Genomic DNA, 21,906 nt, shown 5'->3' with positions numbered 1-21,906 from the left:
GTGCTAATAGCCAGCCACTTAGCCTGCCATGTTTAAATGCTCCACAGCCAGGTGGCCAGCCATTCCTTTTCCTCAATCTGACCAGTTTTCTTTTTGAAAGTTCCATGGCTACTGAGCATGCTCAGTTCACATTAGGCTGTTTTGCACGCTTTCCCACTTTTTAAAAAAGTGAGGGTTCTTTACTACTTCTGCAGACCTTGCACACAGGTACCTCTCCTTTGTTCCTCAGTGTTCCTGTGTTGGTTACAAAGTTGTTGTCATGCTTAGGCTGTTTTCAGCATTAGTTGAAGTGATGAGGTGCCACACTGTAGAAAAAGAAAACCATATGCTCACATCTCCATACACATTTGAGACTAAATGTTTCCCAAATACATTCAAATTAAAATGTCCAAACCAATATTTAACAAATGGCTGTTCACACTCTTTGATGAAAAGTCCTTTCAGGGTGGATTCTCTCTGATATTACCACATTGTGCTGACTTAGAATTGCACCATGTTGTTAAGCTAGTCTTTAGTTGATGGAGTCAGTAACAATTTCCATTTTGATGTATTTTCAGTGTATTGTTGGCAGGGTGCATTTACACTGATATATCACACACACACACACACACACACACACACACACACACTACTTTGTCCTTGGTATGGCTGGCATGTAGAGCTGTTACTATGAGAAAGCTCCACTCGCAGATGCAATATGGTGGCCATGACATGAGAGCCAGTTTAAAGCAGAGAGACAATTTCTTATCCAAGTGAGCACCATGGCCTGGCGTGGATTTCAACTTGAACCTTGTCCTTGAACATCCTGTATCCAAACACAGTAATCTAGCATCTACACCGCAACGACTCTGAAATGCAGCAGGTCCTTCAATGACCATTTGATGGGGTGTCTGGTGAAGATGTTCCTTTCAATCAATTCCTCGCCACAGCTTCTTTTATTTGAAACCCAGGGCCCTGGTGGCAATAGCAGTTGAAATATTAAAAAGAGGGGGAAGACAAATGAATCAGGCACAGCCCTTCAGTCATTTTCAGAAGAGCTGTCTTTCAACAGAATTGATGAGTTTTACCCCCCCTCCTCCTATTCTTCTTTTTTTTTTGTGCTGGGCTTGTTACTATTGTTACATCTCTTTTAAATTAAAAGAAAGGAGAGAAAGTCTGATAAACATCTGATTTGATGTGAGCTGTGGCAGTGATAGATATATTTAAATATTCCAGTCAGAGAGTGTGAGAAGGAGGGAGTGAACTATTAAGAATGCAGAAAGCAGCCTGCTTAAGAAACACAACCCTTGCATCTGGAGTTTGAGAGCTGCTGAATCAACAGCCAGATTACAGGGGAAACTTCCCCATCAGCCGGGATCTCGGAAACAATGCAGAAGGGAAAGGGCTTGACCTCTGCTGAGCTCAGATCGAGCATTTCGGGAATGCTACAGTGACCTCCTCCCATGGCAGGCTGCTGCATTAGCTGTTTGGTACGCTAGACGGCCTGCAGAAAAATATGCCAAATCTGGCCTTTAAAAAATATGTGAAATTAATATATGGGGAAATGCTGAGTTTATATGTTGCTTTATAATGAAGGCAGCAACGATAATAAGGTCACTGAGAGCTACAAAATGCCATTTGCGTACTTTGCGGAGGAATGTGACCAGGGCCTCATCTGTACTATACATTTAGAGCACTTGAAACAACCATTGAAACAACCACTTGAAACAACCATGGCTCCCCCCCCCAATGCTTCCTGGGAACTGACGTTTCTTAAGGGTGTTGAGAGTTGTTAGGAGATCTCTATTCTAGTCACAGAACTTCAGTTTCCAGAGTTTCTCAGAAATGGGGATTGACTGTTAAACTGCTCTGTTAAAATGGTTGGGTTCCTCGGGTGAACATTGCCCCACCACCACCACATACTTTTAACCTCCCTGTGAACTTTTGAACCTCCTGTGCAGAACTTACCATTGTACAAGTCAAGTTCCACCACAAAAAATCAAACATAAAATGGCTGGAAATCCTATTCCTTCATAGCCCTACTGTACAGAGGACAGGCCTCTATTTTAAATGCTGGAAGCCTCATTGTAACACAATTTAAATAAAACAATTCAAATCCAACCTAAGCTGTCAAATTCAAATGAAATATTATGTCACAGAAATGATAGCATCAGAAGGACGTTCCTATGGGAGTCTTAGCCATTAGCTCAGCCCACATCATAATTCCATCTTAATTAGTACTGAAAGACTTGGAAACCCATAAGCGGTATTTGGTACTAACCTCTTTCTGATAGTATATTTCATTCATTCATATATATATATATATATATATATATATATATATATATATATATAAACTCATGTCTTTGTCTTTCTTCCCTGTATCTCTCTGTTGTCTGAGATAGTGTGCTAACTTAGCCATTGAGACAAATCCCCATATTTTGCCAAGCCATTCCTTAATGGTGCCTTCAAGAGTCTCCATATCTTTGCAAAGAGTGTCATGGCTGCTGCTAACATATAAGAGGCTAGTCACCTGGCAACAGTTAGCACCTGCACAAGAGACTGAGTAGGCACACAGGTCAACTGGTCACAATCTTTTAAACTATACTGACATGTATTGCATTTATGTTTAACTTATAGCAACTATTTATAAAACGACATCTGTACATATACATTTGCTCATGTCCATTTTATGCAAATCTGGGCCAGAGGAATTTCCGAGGCGTCGGTTTGTCCTGGATGCTTCAGCAAGTAAACCAAGCAATCATTGTCTTTCTAATGGGTGTCCTGGTTTTTTACTTTTTGAAATATGGCAACCCTAATTGGGCCAAGACCTAGGAGACCAGGGTTCAAATCCCCACTTAGCCATGAAGCTCACTGGGCGACCTGAGGCCAGTCACTCACTATCACATGATTGTTGTGAGAGTAAAATGAGGAGAATAAGAACTAGGTAAACCACCTTGATCTCATTGGAGGGAAGGCAAGATACAAATGTAAAAACAAATAAATGCAAGGCATCCTTAGTACTGTGCAGGCCACTGGACATGCAGAGAGAATCCATTCCTTGCTCTGGATTACAAGATCCATTCCTGATTGCACAGGCTCCCTGGAAACTTTTCAGAGACGAACTGCATTGTAATACTCATTCCTAGCTTCATGGCTGCTGATATTGTTGAGAGATTCTATGTAGTATATCATGGGCTTCATTACAGCCATTGCTGTCTCTTTTATTTTTTAATGTGTTTGTATCCCAAAGAGAATTTTAACATTAGGAAACTGCCATAATTGCTACTAGTTTGGGGAGCATCATATCATTCAACAAATTGTGACTAAAATGTTCATAAGAGGATGGGTTGTTATTGTTTTTTTTCATTGCTAATAATCATGTTTTAACAAAATAAAAAAGGGGGGGTGTTTTGTAAGAGATAACATTTTATGAATACAAATCAACCTTTTGTCCAGTACCAATTTGCTGATCTGTACTCTGGGACAATAAGTTAATTGCAGAAGTCCCCAGTGAGGAACAGCAGATTTAAGTGTGCCAGATATATGTTCAGTCTACAGTGTGAGGAATCCTGAAGGATACATTGGAGGCAGGGAGGGGATGAAGAGCCAGAGAGGGAGATTAAAAAGAACCTACATTGTCACGGGCCACCTGGTTTTGCAAATTACTGTGAATCCCTTTGGGAAAATGACTAGATGGAATGGAATTTACAGTCTTCCATCCTTCCTCTGCACTCTTCCCTTTTTGCAGCAAAAAAATAAAAATAAATGTCACAAAAGGGAGGTCATAAGGTCCCCAAGCTCAGCGGCAAAATCCTGTGTTCCATGCTCAGACTCAGCACATCTAGTTTATGGATCCCGGAAGAATAGCAGGGCCACAAAAGGCTTCTCCATGCAGCCTTGGACAACTGTTTTCCAAAGAAGCCAACACCAGATTAGATGGATCAACACGTTGATTTTGTGTAGACAACTTCCTATGTTCATACTGGAATCGTGTTTAAAGGTGGGACATGTTTCTTCTTATTCTTCTTATATTCCAGTATACCTGAAGGAGCGTCTCCACCCCCATCGTTCTGCCCGGATGCTGAGGTCCAGCTCCGAGGGCCTTCTGGTAGTTCACTCACTGCGAGAAGCCAAGTTACAGGGAACCAGGCAGAGGGCCTTCTCAGTAGTGGTGCCCACCCTGTGGAACACCCTCCCATCAGATGTGAAAGAGATAAACAACTACCTGACATTCAGAAGACATCTGAAGGCAGCCCTGTTCAGGGAAGTTTTTAATGTGTGACATTTTAATGTACAGTGGTACCTCGGGTTAAGAGCTTAATTCGTTCTGGAGGTCTGTTCTTAACCTTAAACTGTTCTTAACCTGAAGCACCACTTTAGCTAATGGGGTCTGCTGCTGCCGCTGCGCCGCCGCTGCACGATTTCTGTTCTCATCCTGAAACAAAGTTCTTAACCCGGGGTACTATTTCTGGGTTAGCGGAGTCTGTAACCTGAAGCATATGTAACCTGAAGCGTATGTAACCCGAGGTACCGCTGTATTTTAAATCTTTGTTGGAAGCCACCCAGAGTGGCTGGGGAGGCCCAGCCAGATGGGTGGGGTACGAAGAAGAAGAAGAAGAAGAAGAAGAAGAAGAAGAAGAAGAAGTCACATGAATGAGTCTAGTGACTGAGCTGGCTCATCCATGAGGTGGGGTGAAGCAGCTGCCTCAGGCAGCGGACACTTATGAGGCAGCACCACTGTTTCCACCATGACTGGAGAAGCAATCCAGGTAAGGAAGACTTCAGTGGCAGCATAATGGAAGAGAAATGCTTGCTGATCTCCTCTATACTAAGGGGCAGAGAGAGACCAGAAGCAAAGCCTTGTGGAATGTTTCCCTCTTGCCAGAAGTCTTGACAAGGGAGATGTTCCAGTGCACAGTACACAGGTGGCGAGGTACTGGAAGGGTTTTTCCTTAATGCTGTGCTTTCTCCACCCACCTGACAGTGTGGTGAGGCTTTGGCCCTTGCAGATACCTGCCATCCCACCAGGTGGGAAGGGAGATTTCAAAGTCTCAGCAGAGCAGAGAGAAGACCAGGTGTGTGGGGGAGGAGTTTGCCAGAATGATATATGGCCAAAAATGGGAAGAAGAAAACAACTCAACAAAAGAGGAATGGTTACAGAAATTAATAGACTATGCAGAAATGGCGAAACTCACTGAAAAGAAACCAAGAAGATCAAGCTTTCAAGAAAGAATGGAAATCATTTGTAGTGTATTTGCAAAAGTACTGTAAACAAATTAAGATGTTAGCATGTTTAATATAAATAACATGCAGCATATATATTTTTTTAAAAAATGTATTTTAACATGGAGGGTAAATAACAATTGGGTTTAATTTGGAAATGTAGAAAAACAGCATAAAAATAAGAAACAGAAGGAAGAGTGGGAAGGGAGTCAAAGTTAGAGATATATGAAAGTGTTTCAAATTTTTGATTTTTTTGTATATTGTAAAAGCTTAAAAATAAAATTATATATATATAAGAAGGACATCTGAAAATTAGGGGCAAGGATACCTGCAACATCTCAGCTGGAAGAGTATTCCACAGTACCAGCAACACAAAATGATCAGCTTGTATGTGAAGCTAGTTGGGCTTCTGAAACATGGAGGGCAACTACCAGTGGTACTCTAGATGATCTCGGTGATTGAGCCGAGAGATGTCATAATCCACAGTGCTAGGAATGTCACAACTCTTTAAGTCAGGGGGTGTAAGCATACCTAACTCTGCATTGGTCTCAGTGCATAAATAAGAATAACTAAGCTTATTTGCAGTCAAGGATGTGGCCATATAAAATTATTCACATGGAAACCCTGATACTGATGTGCAATGAAACCATTCTAATGAATGTAAAAACATGCATCCGTAATCTCAAGAATGCTGTTTCTTTACATCCATCCTTTGTTTATACTTTCAGGAAGTTAGAAATTATTTTTGAGGTGGGTGGGTGGGTGGGTGGGTGGAATATAGTATTTCTCTCTAGCATGAGAGGGAAGGAAGCAGACAGAATATAATGCTGAGCTCCTACATAAAATGTGTGGCAGAATTCATGATTCTGCAGAGCTGCAGGGAAGCACATGTGTCCTCTGCCATCAGCCAAGGGACCACTGGGAGGTTATACCTCCTGCTATGACGTGCTGGAGGTAAAATAGTTAAACAGGTTACCCAATCAGGACCCAGGGGGTGGAGTCAGAGGGACTATAAAACCAGCTCTGGGAGGGGCAAAGTTCATTGGGAGTTGGGTGGTTGGTTGGAGTGGGAGTGAATTGGGATAGAGTTTGTGGGTAGGTTGAGTTAGTGTGGAGAAATAAGTTGAGTCAGGAACAGTTAGGGGCTAGGAAGACAAGTAAATATCTGAGAGGTGATTTAGTGAGGGAGAGCAGGTAATGGAAGTTATAGGTCTGGATAGGCACCCCATGATTGTAATCGACCAATACAATTTATGAAACCACACGCTTGTTAAACTGCAATAAATAAACAAAAGTTTATGCTCCAATTTAGCCCTACTGTACCTGGTAGGGCCTGGGTGGTGGCAGCGAGAAATAAAATGGTGGCACAGGGATCAATAGACTGTGAAACATCCGGGGACCCTGTGTGATTGCCACACCTGCCTCCCCAGAAAAATGCGACAAGGGGGAGCCCAACCTGGTCCCACCTACTAGCCAGGGGGCAGCAGCAGGGAGCTTGCTTCCTGCTTCCTCAGGAGGAGATGGAGGGGGTGGGGTGGCCCTGCGGAACCAGCCTTAGGACAGTGGCATCACTGACACCAGAAAAATGTAGGGCAGAGTTTAGGAAGGTGTGGGCACACCAGTAGAGCCAATCTGGAGTTCCTTCCAGTGTACCTGCACTGCCTCAACCTCACCACCACCAGGCCCAGCTCCTGCACCATCCTGGTGGGCAGCAGAGATGCCATTGTAGGGAGGACATCCTTGCACTGCCATCCTGCTGGCCACTCCTGCTTTTCCTCCACATGTTCGGAATTCCAGTTGCCCTGAGACTGCAGAAGCAAAGGGGGATGCACATTCCGGCCTCATCCATTGCCTTGATGGATATGGGGGAAAGCCATCTTTCAGGGATCAAGAATGTTGCAGGAATGTGTTGGTTTTTGTTGTTGGCATTATTACAACCTTTAGTAACCGAGAATCATTGGACTGAAAGGCAAAATGAAACAAGGCAATAAATCCAGTTTAGGCCGACAGCTATGAGGTCCATCAACATTCTTTTCCTGTGTACATTTTGCAACCTGTCAGCTTGCGTTTCCACATTCTAATGCAAAGTGGCTATGCGAACTCTTGTTTTTCTAAACAAGAGAGTCATGCCTCAGCTTCAATGCACTTCCTATACTTGTTCACTCTCCAAAGAAATGCAGCTAAAGAAGGATGTAATCTTCCTTGTCTCACATAATATGAATATGTCACTTGTAACTTTGTGAGACAGCAGCTTTCCAAGTCTTTTCAAACACAGAGGACATCTTAATAGAGCAAATGCCTCCTAGAAACCCTCTTATTCTTTCAACAATCTTGTGAGCTACTTTTCTGCTGCTCACTAATGACAGCTACATGGTGGTGGTGGGGATTCTGAAACATACAGTATTGTTTTGTCTTGCTGTCTAGTTTCACAGTGAAAGGAAAGCGAGCCAACACCGTGTGACTCTGACAGTGGTCCCTACAACACAATCAAGTATTTTGCAGGTCACAAATAAGTGGTCCACGGACTGCTGTTAAACTAGAGTTAGGGAACCTGTGGCCTTCAAAATGTTGCTGGACTATGAGTTCTATCATCCCCTGATCACTGGCCAGGCTGGCTGGAGCTGATGGCAGCTGGAGTCATACAACCTCCAGAAGCCCATAGGTTTTCCATTTCTGGTTCAGAACCAGCATTTTTTTTTTTTTACATTCTTTTTCGTTTGTAAACTTTCATTAAACATAGGTGGCCCAGATGGGATCTGCACCCTACCCTGAATACCATTTTATAGAAAAAACATAGAAAGGAGAGGAGAGAACAACATGGAGAAAAGAATAGTGAGGAAGAGGAACTTGGAAATGGAAGGGGAGGGCCTCCTGAGCTTATAATTACCTCGTATTTAGAAACATCACAGGACTACAGGATACATTTCCTTATGTTTACTCAGGATGGGGATAGGATGGAGATAGTAGCCAGGTTTCTGCAACACGCAATGAGGATTTGTGAATCCTACACAACACTAACTTAAGTGTTCGATTCAAGTTTTGTTTTGTTTTGATGAGTGGTTGCTGTGGTTGTTGTTGTTTTGTAATGAACCCTACTGGAATTTGTACATATGCCAATAAAGGTTTGAGAATCTGAGAATCTACAGGACACATCATTATGAAGTCTGTGCTGCTATGGTTCTTTTTCTTTAATTGTTGAGCTACAGCCAGTTCACATAGCTGTTTTTTTCTTTTCTCATTTCTGGCACATGGGCAGAAACCTATAGGCAGAAGCCTAAGAAGACCCCTACTGGATCAAGTCAAATGCCTATCTAGACCAGCATCTTGTTCTCACAGTGGCCAACCAGATACCCATCGGAAGCTTGGAAGCAGTACCTCAGTGTGGCAGTGCTCTACTGAACAACTTATGATTCCCAAGAACTAGTTTTCACAGGTGCATAGCTTCTGATGGTGGACGTAGAACATTGCCTTTGTGTTCTGAACAGGAAATGTGATTCCCTGACTCATTCAGAGCAGGAGGTGTTTCACACACACAAGCAAAAAGAATTGAGCTGGGAACATACAGTTGTTTTACTGCTGAAATCAAATGAGGAGGAAGAAGAAGAAGAGTTTGGATTTGATATCCCGCTTTATCACTACCCGAAGGAGTCTCAAAGCGGCTAACATTCTCCTTTCCCTTCCTCCCCCACAACAAACACTCTGTGAGGTGAGTGGGGCTGAGAGACTTCAAAGAAGTGTGACTAGCCCAAGGTCACCCAGCAGCTGCATGTGGAGGAGCGGAGACGCGAACCCAGTTCCCCAGATTACGAGACTACCACTCTTAACCACTACACCACACTGACTAAATCACCTTGTGCAGTACACTCTCACAGAGGAAAAACTAGTCCCTTCCCCACCATAGGAATGCTCTTCCATAAACAGTGGTGGACCTTATTGTCTCAAATTTCATCAGTGCCCTGTGTGACATCAAAATCCAGTGGCTCCCCTCTTTCTGTTGGATGTCATAGTTGCGGCATCTGCTGCAGTGCCCCAGAAGTTCCGAGCCCAGTGTGACCACACCGGTCATACTCCCCTAGATCTCCCTTTGCCATAAACAATCTTTAAAAGAAATAAACTGCAGTTTTAAAAAAACATTTGAGTCAAGTTGTAGCCAACGAGAGATTCTTCTAGAGTGACATTGGTGAGGGCATCTTTCAAGTTGGAGCATGACCTGTGGAAGGAAAATATGCCAGGCGGCAATTATTCGTAGGAGCTAAAAGGGCACTAAAAGCACCACCTTCTTTTCATTATACAAAAGATGGTGACTATGTGATTAATAGAGAGCTTTCTGATGACAGTCCGTTTTTGACACGTTTCTTTGATGTCATAAGCGTGCCTCTTTTTCAATTAAACAAGGTCTCCAGAGAAGTTCAAGCTAGAGGATCCTGAAGAATCAAATCTATAAAAAGCAGAAAACTAAGTTGCCCTTGGTGCCATAGATATAAATGAGTTTCTACTCCTAGAGGTCACACAAAGAACTGAACAAAACAATTATATTCAGACTCATTTTCGTTACCTCACTCTGGAAGGAGAAAGTCAAAAGATTGTCCCAGTAGGATAATTTTTGTCCCAGGGGGATAAATTTTGCCCTGGTTTCTAGTCTGAAACCAGAGGTCCTGTGTGCTGTTGTTAAACACATAGATCCCATTGATTTAAGAAGGCTGAGTTGTGTGCAACTGGTGATAGGTTATGTTACTAGGGGAGAAAAAGCATGGGCAAGTTGGAACAAGTCACCACGGAATTCACCTTCCACCATAGCTGTCAACTTACAGATTTGAAAATAAGGGACCAGCAGCCTTGAAAATAAGGGATCAGCAGCCAAAATAAGGGACCTGCAGCCTCACCTGTTCCAGGCACTCCAGACTTCCTGTCCTCCTGCAGTCTGGTCAAACTCATGCTGGTAGCTTCAAGAACACTGTCCAACCAACTTTGTAACCAGAAGTTCAACTGAATAGAATCTGAATCACATGCACCACAAGGCCTATGCAGCCTCAACTTAAGATGGCTCCCCGGCCTGGCTTTGCACTGCATAGTTTGCAGCAGCACATGCAACAAAATGGCGTCCAGCATTCAAAAAACCCCTCAGCTTGCATTAACTAGCCACACACACTCAGGCTCCCCCCCTCGCCACGAGATCGCCAGTCACCCACCATTTTAGTCAACCAGCTCCTTTCTTTTCCAGCATAAGTCAATCGAAGGAGCCTCCAAAACAAATTCAAAAGCCCCCCCCATGAGATCTCCTTTCCTTATCCTGCACCATGTGCCCCCGCTCCAGACAGACCTTTTCGCCGGCAAGGGTGAGTGGGCCGCCGATGACGTATCCATACGATTCCAATCCGAGCACTCAGCACAGGTATGTTCAACTTCTGAGCCCCTCTGAGCCAAAGGCAGAAAGCCCAGCCAGCAGCCAAACAAAGCCTCAAGGAAAAGCACTGTCACCTCTCCGCTGGGAAGCGCTGAGCAAAGGCGAGTCCCCAGGCAACGCAGCCGATTTGATCAGCACAAGGCATGCAAGCTCCACCCCCCAGTCGTTCTTAGACTTCTTATTGGGTGAGCAACACAGCCAAGCGTTACAGTTGGAGCCTCCCTCCTCCCTGGCCGGCAGGGATGGAGGGAGAGGAGCTGCTTTCTTTGAAATTTAAGGGACATCATTTAAGGGACATTTAAGGGACATCCATCAATAAGGGACAGCAGCAGGACATGGCGCTGGTATAAGGGACTGTCCCTCCAAATAAGGGACGCTTGACAGCTGTGCCCTCCACACCTACTCATCAGCCACATTGAGAAGAAAGCTATGGAGGCAAAGAGTTAAAGCTCCCCTTCCCCCATACTATGGGCCTGATCTGGCTTGCCCCCTGCCCACTGGCTACTTGTGCAATAAAACAACAGCAACTACACAGGATCAAACTTTATGAGAAACATCATCTAGTTTTTCCCTTGGAATATAATGTATTCTCTTGATTTTGGTAGGCAATATTAATGACAGTGAAAGGAAGCACTGTCATTCATGGGTGCAGACCAGGAAAAGGTAACCATGAAAATGCCACCCTGAAATCACCAACATCTAGTTTGACCCTAAATGCCAAAAGACAGCGCAGCAATTGACCTCAACAGGCTTGCTTGCCATTGATAAAGCCGCCTCACGATTCCAAACAGGATTTGCTCCACAGTCCTATGAAATTATATTCTTCCCGCATCTCCGGACTGATTGAGCCATCTCATCACTCAGACGCCGCTAAATGCTTAGCAATTATGAGATTTAGAAGATCAATATTGTTTAAAAATCAACCTATTACTTTCTCATTACAGAATCTGCTCTGGGAAGCTCCGGATTCCTGTTGAGAAGCAGAGGAGCTTGGGCTGAGGGCTGCTGCGGTCGGTTATGTGATTTTATGCAGATGTCTGCGACGCTGTGGGGGGGGGGAAAGAAGCAACTGCTTCACATCAGGAGAAACATCAGGAGATTATTAACATATTTTAACAAGGATGGCACCCTAACTTTCTCCCACCCTCCCCCATTTTCTTTTTTGTCACTATTCTGCCTGCAGGCATTGATGAATCATGCTTCACAGAAGCGTTTTTCACAAGGGTTAACACACGAATGACTAACTGCTATGTGTGTGTACTGGGGGTGTGTTACTTTGGATGGCGACAAGCTTTAAGATGAACTGAGTGCTTATATCTACAACACCTCCTACTGACGTGCTTGAAACAATCTGCAGCTCATTTACAACGTCCTCTCTCCCCACATTTATAATAGTTTTAATATAAAGTGTGATCAGCTTACAGTGGTACCTCGGGTTACAGACGCTTCAGGTTATAGACGCTTCAGGTTACAGACTCCGCTAACCCAGAAATAGTACCTCAGGTTAAGAACTTTGCTTCAGAAATTGTGCAGTGGCGCAGCGGCAGCAGGAGGCCCCATTAGCTGAAGTGGTACCTCAGGTTAAGAACAGTTTCAGGTTAAGAACGGACCTCCAGAATGAATTAAGTACTTAACCCGAGGTACCACTGTACTAAGCTCTGAAGGAAGATTTTGGAAGGTTTACTTGAGGTTTCCAGGGTTTTGGTGTGTGTGTGTGTGTGTGTGTGTGTTTAAGTGGAGTATTTCCTCAGGTCCTCCTTTCAAAGAGGTCAGATTTTCAGAGAGAAGCTTCCATATTGGAAAGTACGGAAAAGTACTCATTTTCCCAAGTCATTTCCCCCTCTCCCAGCAAAATAAAGAAATAAAAATGTCCTCAGTTTACTGAAGGAAGAACTTGCTATGCCATTATGGAAAACGTGGTGGTCCAGCCAGGTAATAGAAAGAAATCCTGGTTTGTACATTATTTTCATTAATATACATGTTCCTGTAAACGCCTTTCCCCTTGTGTGTGCTTTTTGGGTGCACGTTTTTGGTTGGAAAATTGCACTGCATGATTCAGGGAAGTGTGGATTTTGAAGGACACCTGCCTCCAGGTTTGCATATTGGTTTGGGAGGTGCAAAGGTTTATACAAAAAATATGAAATGGGTGGATTTCTCCCCTATCCTTATGTCCAAACAGTGCTATCATGGAATAAAGGCTTATGGTCAGACCTTTACCAGTCGGACAGATGCCTAGGGCAAATAAGTTAAGATCCCTAGAAAATGTAATACAGTGGTACCTCAGGTTACATACGCTTCAGGTTACAGACTCCGCTAACCCAGAAATAGTACCTCGGGTTAAGAACTTTGCTTCAGGATGAGAACAGAAATTGTGCTCTGGCGGCGCAGCGGCAGCGGGAGGCCCCATTAGCTAAAGTGGTGCTTCAGGTTAAGAACAGTTTCAGGTTAAGAACAGACCTCCAGAACGAATTAAGTTCTTAACCCGAGGTACCACTGTGCTGAAATATTGCTGAAATAGAGCACCACTGTATCATTGGCATGGATGGAAAACTCCAGTGGCCAGGGGCAAGGTGGGGGACACAAACAAAACTCAGCTTTGGCATGGCTGAGGAAGGGCATCACTCCCTCTTCTGTAGGCCACACTGTATGCCAGGGCTTGCTCATGGCTGCAACCAATTGCAAGCAATCGAAGAGCATGGCTTGGAAGCAGACCAGAAGGAAAACATCCACTCCCTGGCTATAAAAACCAGGTGCACCCAGCCTCAGTTCATTGTGGGGTTCCCTATCCACCTCTTTCCAATGCTATATGTTTGTGGACTGCCCAGAGTTAAGCAGGCAGGTCCTATGGTGGGGGAACCTTTTATGGAAGCCTTTAGTCACCATATTTGGGGCCAGGCAGGAATCTGCCTATAGACGAATCAAGCCTGTCAGATATTTTTGCCTACCTCATGGCAACTGTCACAATGTAATGGCAGATAAGGCATTAGATAGGCTCCTTTATTTAATCAGATGGGGTGGGGCCTTCCCCTTTCCACAGAATCAGGGAATCCCTTTAATGGGATCCTGGGGAAGGTATTTTTTTAAAAAAATGTTTTTATTAAAGATTTTCTTGGGTTACAAAAGTACATATATCACCTCTATTTTCAGATCAAAAAGTCATTTTTTACAGATCAGTTATATTTGATGTGAGACTTTAATGTATACAGTATAAGGTTGCAGAGAAGGAGGTGGGGAGAGAGAGAAGGCGGGTAGTAAACTTTCATTCTTTTACATAGTATATGGTCCTTTAGACCTGATACCCAGATGAGGGCTGACAGGCCATGGCACCCCAAAACAGTGTACTCAGGAAGATCGCTCTGATTTAATGCATGTCATAAGCATAGCTGTCAACCTTCACTTTTTTGTGGGAAATTCCCTTATTCCAGCGCTGTTTCCCACTGCTTCCCTCTGCTATCCCGGATTGTTAGATATCCCGTAGACTGTCCCCGGGACAGGTGAGGCTGCTGATCCCTTATTTTCAAGGCTGCTGATCCCTTATTTTCAAATCTGAAAGTTGACAGCTATGCATACTCTTAACTTTAGGTAACCCTGCCAAGTGTCAACCACACTGAGATCCAGTGTGGTGTAGTGGTTAAGAGCAGTAGTCTCGTAATCTGGGGAACCGGGTTCGCGTCTCCGCTCCTCCACATGCAGCTGCTGGGTGACCTTGGGCTAGTCACACTCCTCTGAAGTCTCTCAGCCCCACTCACCTCACAGAGTGTTTGTTGTGGGGGAGGAAGGGAAAGGAGATTGTTAGCCGCTTTGAGACTCCTTTGGGTAGTGATAAAGCGGGATATCAAATCCAAACTCTTCTTTTTCTCTTCTTCAACCAGCAGTAGGGCTAGTTGACGTTAGGATCAGGTCTTTTTTCCAGCTAGAACTCACCAGAACTCAGTTCTGGCACCTCTCAGGTGGCCGCCATTGCAATTATAAGAGAGCAAGGGAGGCGTTCGTGTGAGTTCCAGCACCTCTTTTTCTAGAAAAATAGCACTGGTTAGGATATACATCCAATATGTGTGTCCAAACCTGCTGACATCTGTAATCAATAAAGTTGTGGCCTGTTTGAATCCCAGCACTGTTGCCCTGTGTTGTACTGCAACTGATGCCATGTTCTGCCCCGTCCTACCTGCGGCTCCACTGCACCTGGGCCTGTAAACTCATTTCCGTACTTTCAAGTCCCGCATGTTTATGAGTGTCTTCTTCACTGAAACCTGACAAGTCCCTCACCATGCATGTGAGGTAGAAGAGAGGATTCTAAAGGAAATTTCTGACGCGTTGACTCAGCCAAGCAGCTTAAAGGTTCATAGGCTAGAAAGCCATTCTCTTTGTGAATAAACTGTGAAATGTCTTTGAAAATTACATTTTTAATTACAGTTGACATTTCAGAGCCTCCTGCTGATGGTATCTCTCTCTCTCTCTCTCTCTCTTTCCGAAAGAAAGGAAGGGAAATAAGGACATCGTTTGCCACAGTGGCAGTTCGCAGTGGCAACTGTGTAAGAGACTGTAAAACAATTTGGAGCCAGCTATTTACTTATGCATAAGATTTCTCCCTCTTCCCTTCAGCATGTTATCTGGATACTTTTCATACGTTAATGAGCTTAGCCTTCTGAAGTAGAAAAACGTGAAATGTCCCCCAATTTAGACAGAGAGGACTCAGGTGCAGAGAAATTAAAGTCAAAGCACATAGTGGGGTGGGAGTAGAAAGTCTGTTTGGTTTGGGGGCCTTTGAGGTGACATAAAAGGAAAGGAAATGCCCTCAAGGGGATGCTGTTGGTAGATGAGGAAGCACAGGGGTTCCAAAACGTCTCTGCGCAACTTTGGCCCACATGGAAAGGGATAGAACTGGCAGGATTTTGCAATGCTCCGTCAAGTCCAGGATGGTGGATGTAAAAGAACATCACAACAGAAGCAACACGTAATTTAATGTTATTCTAATTGCATTCATCTGCTGTTCCTTTTTTTTTTTTTGCACTTAGAAATGGGTTAGATTCAGTTTTACTGATGGCTGTTTTATTTGTGTATGTGTGTTTGAAGAAGATGGATAAGCAAACTTTTAGCTTGGCTTAGCTATAGATGATTGTGCCTCAGTCCAAACGGCTGGCTTAGATTATCCTTAAACCATATAAACTTTTTTTCTCTTTTTTTAAATAATAAAATTACTACTGCTGCTGCTGCTGCTGCTGCTGCTCAGAACACATCCTTCACATGCAGAAGGTTCTAGGCTTCAGTTAAAGTGTGTCACCAACATGAAAAGTTAGGAAATGCTCTGCCTTAGAGTGTCACCTGAACCTCAGATCCTGGTTAATCTTTCTCATCTTTAGCCAACTAACAGTAGCCATGTTGTTTTTTTCTTGGTTGCAGACTGTGATAGGGGAAAGGGATTAACTATTGTCCTGAGTTTGGATGAGGGATAGGTAAATGTGCCAATTTCAGCTTTTCTCATTTCTCCATTCATAAATTCACTTCTCCACTTTTCCACATCCGTTTGCAATTTTTATTCTCAAAATCATTCAGAAAGATTCACCGGCATTTTAGTGAGACTCTGCCTCAGGGACATGGGTGGTACTGTGAGTTAAACCACAGAGCCTAGGACTTGCCGATCAGAAGGTCAGTGGTTTGAATCCCCACGACAGGGTGAGCTCCCATTGCTTGGTCCCTACTCCTGCCAACCTAGCAGTTCAAAAGCACATCAAAGTGCAAGTAGAAAAACAGGTACCACTCCGTCAGGAAAGTAAACGGTGTTTCTGGCTCTGGTTCCCCAGAAGCGGCTTAGTCATGCTGGCCACATGACCCAGAAGCTGTATGCCGGCTCCCTCAGCCAATAAAATGAGATGAGCGCTGCAACCCCAGAGTCGGTCACGACTGGACCTAATGGTCAGGGGTCCCTTTACCTTTTTTCTCAGTATACAGTACCTTGAGTTACAAACGCCTCAGGTTACAAACACTTCAGGTTACACACTCCGCTAAGCTATGTCGAGTTGATAACTTTGCCCCAGGATGAGAACGGAAATTGTGTGCTGGCAGTGCAGCAGCAGCAAGAGGCCCCATTAGCGAAAGCACGCCTCTAGTTAAGAACAGTTTCAGGTTAAGAACGGACCTCCGGAACGAATTAAGTTCATAACTAGAGGTACCACTGTATATATATATATGGCAATATGTGCATTTTTGAAATCATTCTCTCCACCACCCCCACCCCACCCCCCGATATAATGCATTTTCATATTCTGTTTTCACTAGTGTTTGCATTTTACCCAGGAGATGCATTTTTGCATGTATTACTTGGTTGGAAAACTGCACTACAAAATTCAACATCCAACATTTGAAGAACAACTGTGTTTTGATTTGTGCATTGTTTAGGAAAATGTGAATTAAGTACATTTGCCTTTGAATGGAATGGAATTTCTACCCCATCCCTAGTTTGGACAAGATGCTAAACCAAACTTTGGTTTAGTTACCATTCAGTACTGAGTTAAAAAGAAAAGAGAGGGCCATAGCAGATGTGAGTTCCTCTCTCAGAGCCATCAATTTTGTGCCACCCCAATAATCCCTGATTTGGCTTACCATAATGAGCAAGCCAGCAATATGAATAAATGCAGACTCTGTGGCTATCAACACCAAGCCAGATTTTTTTATCTCCCCTCCCCTTAACCCTCCACACCCTTAACATTGGCTAACATTTTGCCTGATGAAGAGTTTGGTAGAACTCTAAAGCTTGCTCACTTTGTTGTGACATTTTGGTTGGTCCTAATAAAGGTATTAAAATTAAATTAAATTAAAATTAATTAAAATTAAAATTAAATTAAAAGACGCCTGCTTCTTGGGAGAAAAGCAATGACAAACCTAGACAGCATCCTAAAAAGCAGAGACATTGCCTTGCCAACAAAGATCTGTATAGTTAAAGCTTTGGTTTTCCCAGTAGTGATGTATGGAAGTGAGAACTGGACCATAAAGAAGGCTCCAATACTTTGGCCACCTCATGAGAAGAGAAGACTCCCTGGAAAAGACCCTGATATTGGGAAAGATTGAGGGCACAAGGAGAAGGGGATGACAGTGGATGAGATGGTTAGACAGTGTTCTCGGAGCTACCAGCATGAGTTTGACTAAACTGCAGGAGGCAGTGGAAGACAGGAGTACCTGGTGTGCTCTGGTCCATGGGGTCACAAAGAGTCGGACACGACTAAACAACTAAACAACAACAACAACAACAAAATAAAGGTATTACCTGATTAGATTTTGGAACTGGAGAAGACAAATAGATAGATAGGGATATATACACATACACATACACATACACAGACAAACACAACTCATGAAAGTGTGGGGGTTTTGGGGGTTGTTGTTTTGTCTCCTGCATAAACAGCTGTAACCAAAGTACCTTAGTCTAGAATCACTTGATAAAAAGAATCTCTGTGGATAAAAAGAAATGTTGGAGTGGGGGCGGCGGAATATATCATGAAGAGTGAAATGAGGCACCATCATTCAAAAGCCAATTAGATTGTATCACATTCTCTTTTACAAAACTGTCAGCTTTCATATCCATCAACAAATCAATCCGAGACAAAATATGTAGTTATAGTAAGATGGTATTGAAACAGGCCACAGTGTGAAACCTCTTCAGAGACAAATAAATAATGCATCATAGAGATATTATTTAAAAAGCGGATAGTTAAAATGAGTTAGTAAGAAATGTTTATCACCCTAAAATTAGTTTTCCCTCTGTCCTTAGAATTAAATTTACCCACCAGGGGATTTAATCAGAACAATAATATTGTGGCTTATGATGTCAACAATGCAATCTACGGGGCAAGATTTTCATGGCGCTGAGAGGCTGGTCTATAAGCCTTTCCAACCAAACTTAAATCTTGGGAGTTATGCTTACTCAAAGCTAAAATGCATGATCAGAATACAATGCACACATTGCAACTTTCGCTAGACGACTGAGACGACTGATAGGGAGTCATACTTTTTTAAAAAAAACTTGTTTCTTCATAAGTTGTTTGTTTGTTTTCAAACCTTACTAACACAAATTGAGCAATTTCTATTCCAGTCTTCTCTCCAATGTGATAATCTTGTTATCTGCAGAGATATTCCAATAATTTTGAATAATAATAATTTTATTATTTGTACCCTTCCCATCTGGCTGGGTTGCCCCAGCCACTCTGGTTGGCTTCCAGCATAATGAAAAACATAATGCTACTTTAATATATTATTATTATTATTATTATTATTATTATTATTATTATTATTACTAATAATATTTTTTTATTTGTACCCCGCCCTCCCTGGCCAGAGCCAGGCTCAGGGCAGCTAACATCATAAAACTAACACAGTATACAAAGAACATAAAAACATAAAAACAGGCAATCAATTAATAGAAATACATCTTCAAATTAGTTCAGAACAAATTAAAAACACAAAGCAGTGCTGAAACAGGTGACACCCACCTGCATTCAGAAATGGACAATGGTTCTGTCCAGAAGTAGTTGTACCACATGATGTTAACAATAACTATTTGACTATCTTCAAAAATTATTTCTGTTTTCTTCATGTTTATCTTTCCAGCTGCTTTTTTTTTTTGTTGTTGTTGTTGTTGTTGTTGTTGTTGTTGTTGTTGTTGTTATAGTTGCAGGGGAGAGGAGTAATGTTGACCAGGAACATGATCTTGTACCCCAATCATAAATTCAATGGGATTTCAGCATCATGTTGCGGATGTTGTGCATTGCAACTCAGGGAAGTAATTGATCTGTTGGCATTGTGGCAAACATAATTTAAACCCAAATGGCTAAACCTGTCCGTTAAAAGACTGCAGCCGATTTCTTGCTGCAGCAGAATGCAGGAAAAGAAAGTTAGGATGGAGTTAACAGTGAGAGTTTCAAGAGAAAATAAAATATCCAAGGTTACAAATGATAGAATGTGCAGATAACGCTTTTTGTGGCTGTGCCAGTCTTGGCCTAAAGAGCTAAATTTGTTCAGATTTCCAGCCAAGTACACTTGGAGATGAACTGTCCATTTACAGTTTGGATGTACATACCAGGATTCATAGTATATTTGTCAAAGATGAATGTTGCAGTTAAGAGAAGCTTATAGAATTCTGCATACTCTGCACAAAAGAAGGCGGATATATATATATATATATATATATATATATATATATATATATATCCTCTGCCAAAGGTGCTCAGCTTTTAAGAAAACGCAAATGCTGTATTCGGAAAGAACCCAACTGCTCCTATCGTTCTATTATTTTTAAAAGACACCATTTTAAAACGATTAACTGTCTTATTGGAGGGTCAAAGCTGCACTGACTTTAACCACTGATTTCAAAAACTGTGCTGATTTTTGTTTGTTTGTTTCGTACAATTCCTGTGCAATGTCAGGCCCTTTCCTGTGGTATCATATAAAACACAACATGGTAACTTCAAAGCAAAATACAACTATACTCCAGATAATTTCAAATCTTCTAACAGTCCTGCATGGATGTTCCCAGAGGTTTTTCTCTGCTGCTTGAAGATCCTCAATTTTAAGATAATTTGGATGGAAAAGAACACATCAATACAGGATGCTGCCACATGCCATTGGTCCTTCTACCATTGGTCTACATTGCCATTGGTCTACATTGACTAGCCAAGGCTCTCCATGATTTCTGAGAGGGTTCTCCCCCACCCCTACATGGAGGTTGCAAGGACTGAACCCGGGACCTTCTCCATGCAAAGCTGACACACTACAATTGAGCTACTTCCCTTCCTTTAATTTTCAGGCTGGAGCCATGCCCAGAACAGGGTCACAAATTGAGGGTGGGTATAGAGTTTAGTATGCACATCTCAGCTCTACATAAGCTTGCCATATGTCCTCTTTTCCCAGGACACGTCCTCTTTTTCTTCATGGGTACAGTTGTCACATGGGACACAGGTGGCGCTGTGGGTTAAACTACAGAGCCTAGGACTTGCCGATCAGAAGGTTGGCGGTTTGAATCCCCGTGACAGGGTGAGCTCCCGTTGCTCGGTCCCTGCTCCTGCCAACCTAGCAGTTCGAAAGCACGTCAAAGTGCAAGTAGATAAATAGGTACCACTCTGGCAGGAAGGTAAATGGCGTTTCTGTGCGCTGCTCTGGTTCACCAGAAGCGGCTTTGTCATGCTGGCCACATGACCTGGAAGCTGTACGCCAGCTCCCTCGGCCAATAAAGCAAGATGAGCGCTGCAACCGCAGAGTCGGCCACGACTGGACCTAATGGTGAGAGGCCCCTTTACCTTTACAGAGTTGTCACAGCGATCCATAGCTAAAAGTAGAAGTCGGCAAATGTGTCCTCTTTTCCACTCTTCAGAACATAAAGGTAAAGGTAAACGCTGTTTACCTTCCCGCCGGAGCGGTACCTATTTATCTACTTGCACTTTGACATGCTTTCGAACTGCTAGGTTGGCAGGAGCTGGGACCGAGCAACGGGAGCTCACCCCGTCGCGGGGATTTGAACCGCTGACCTTCTGATCTGCAAGTCCTAGGCTCTGTGGTTTAACCCACAGTGCCACCCGTGTCCCCTTCAGAACATGGCAGCCCTAAATAATGCTACTTTATTAACAAGCTGGAAGGAGCATGGGGGACACAAAGCTAAGTAACAGGAAGCCCACATGGAGCAAGAGGAACTAATGAGCATTGTACTGGCAGTCAACAAGGGCAAGCACCATCTCTTTGAAACACCACCAGCAAGTCCACTGCCAAGCCCCTGGCACCGAGAAGGAGGCAGCACTGCGACTGCATCTGCTATGTGTAAGCTATTCCCCATAAACATAGTTTATGGGTTTCTTACTGGTTTGTGCCTTGATGTCCTGCTGATGTCATCTGTGCCTGCAGTCTGCACCACGATACGTCAGCACCATTATCCTTCTGTTTTATTGCTCTTCCCCTGTGGATAGCTTGTCTAGATGTTCACTGTTGCATGCTGCCTTTGGCCTCCCTTTTGAACAGCATAATCCATAGCTGTTGGCACTCTAATGGGACACATCTATAAGGATAGGCTTGGATATCATGCGCCAGATGGCGAATTCCTTCCATGGGCCTGATACTTTGATTAGGGGGAAGTGCTTGGATAGTACTTGTGCATGCTGGGTTTTCTCTTTGCTTTTTTGCAGAGTAACAATGAATAAGACTTGCTGCCAAGACTTCTAACGGCTACTGTAGTAGGAAGGCATCCCACTACAGATGTTGGCTATTTGAGTTACCCTTACTTCTCCCGAACGAATCCTGGGAATTTCATAAAATTC

Source organism: Podarcis raffonei, chromosome 7 (assembly GCF_027172205.1).
Source record: "Podarcis raffonei isolate rPodRaf1 chromosome 7, rPodRaf1.pri, whole genome shotgun sequence".
NCBI lineage: Eukaryota > Metazoa > Chordata > Lepidosauria > Squamata > Lacertidae > Podarcis > Podarcis raffonei.
This window is presented reverse-complemented; position numbering follows the sequence as displayed.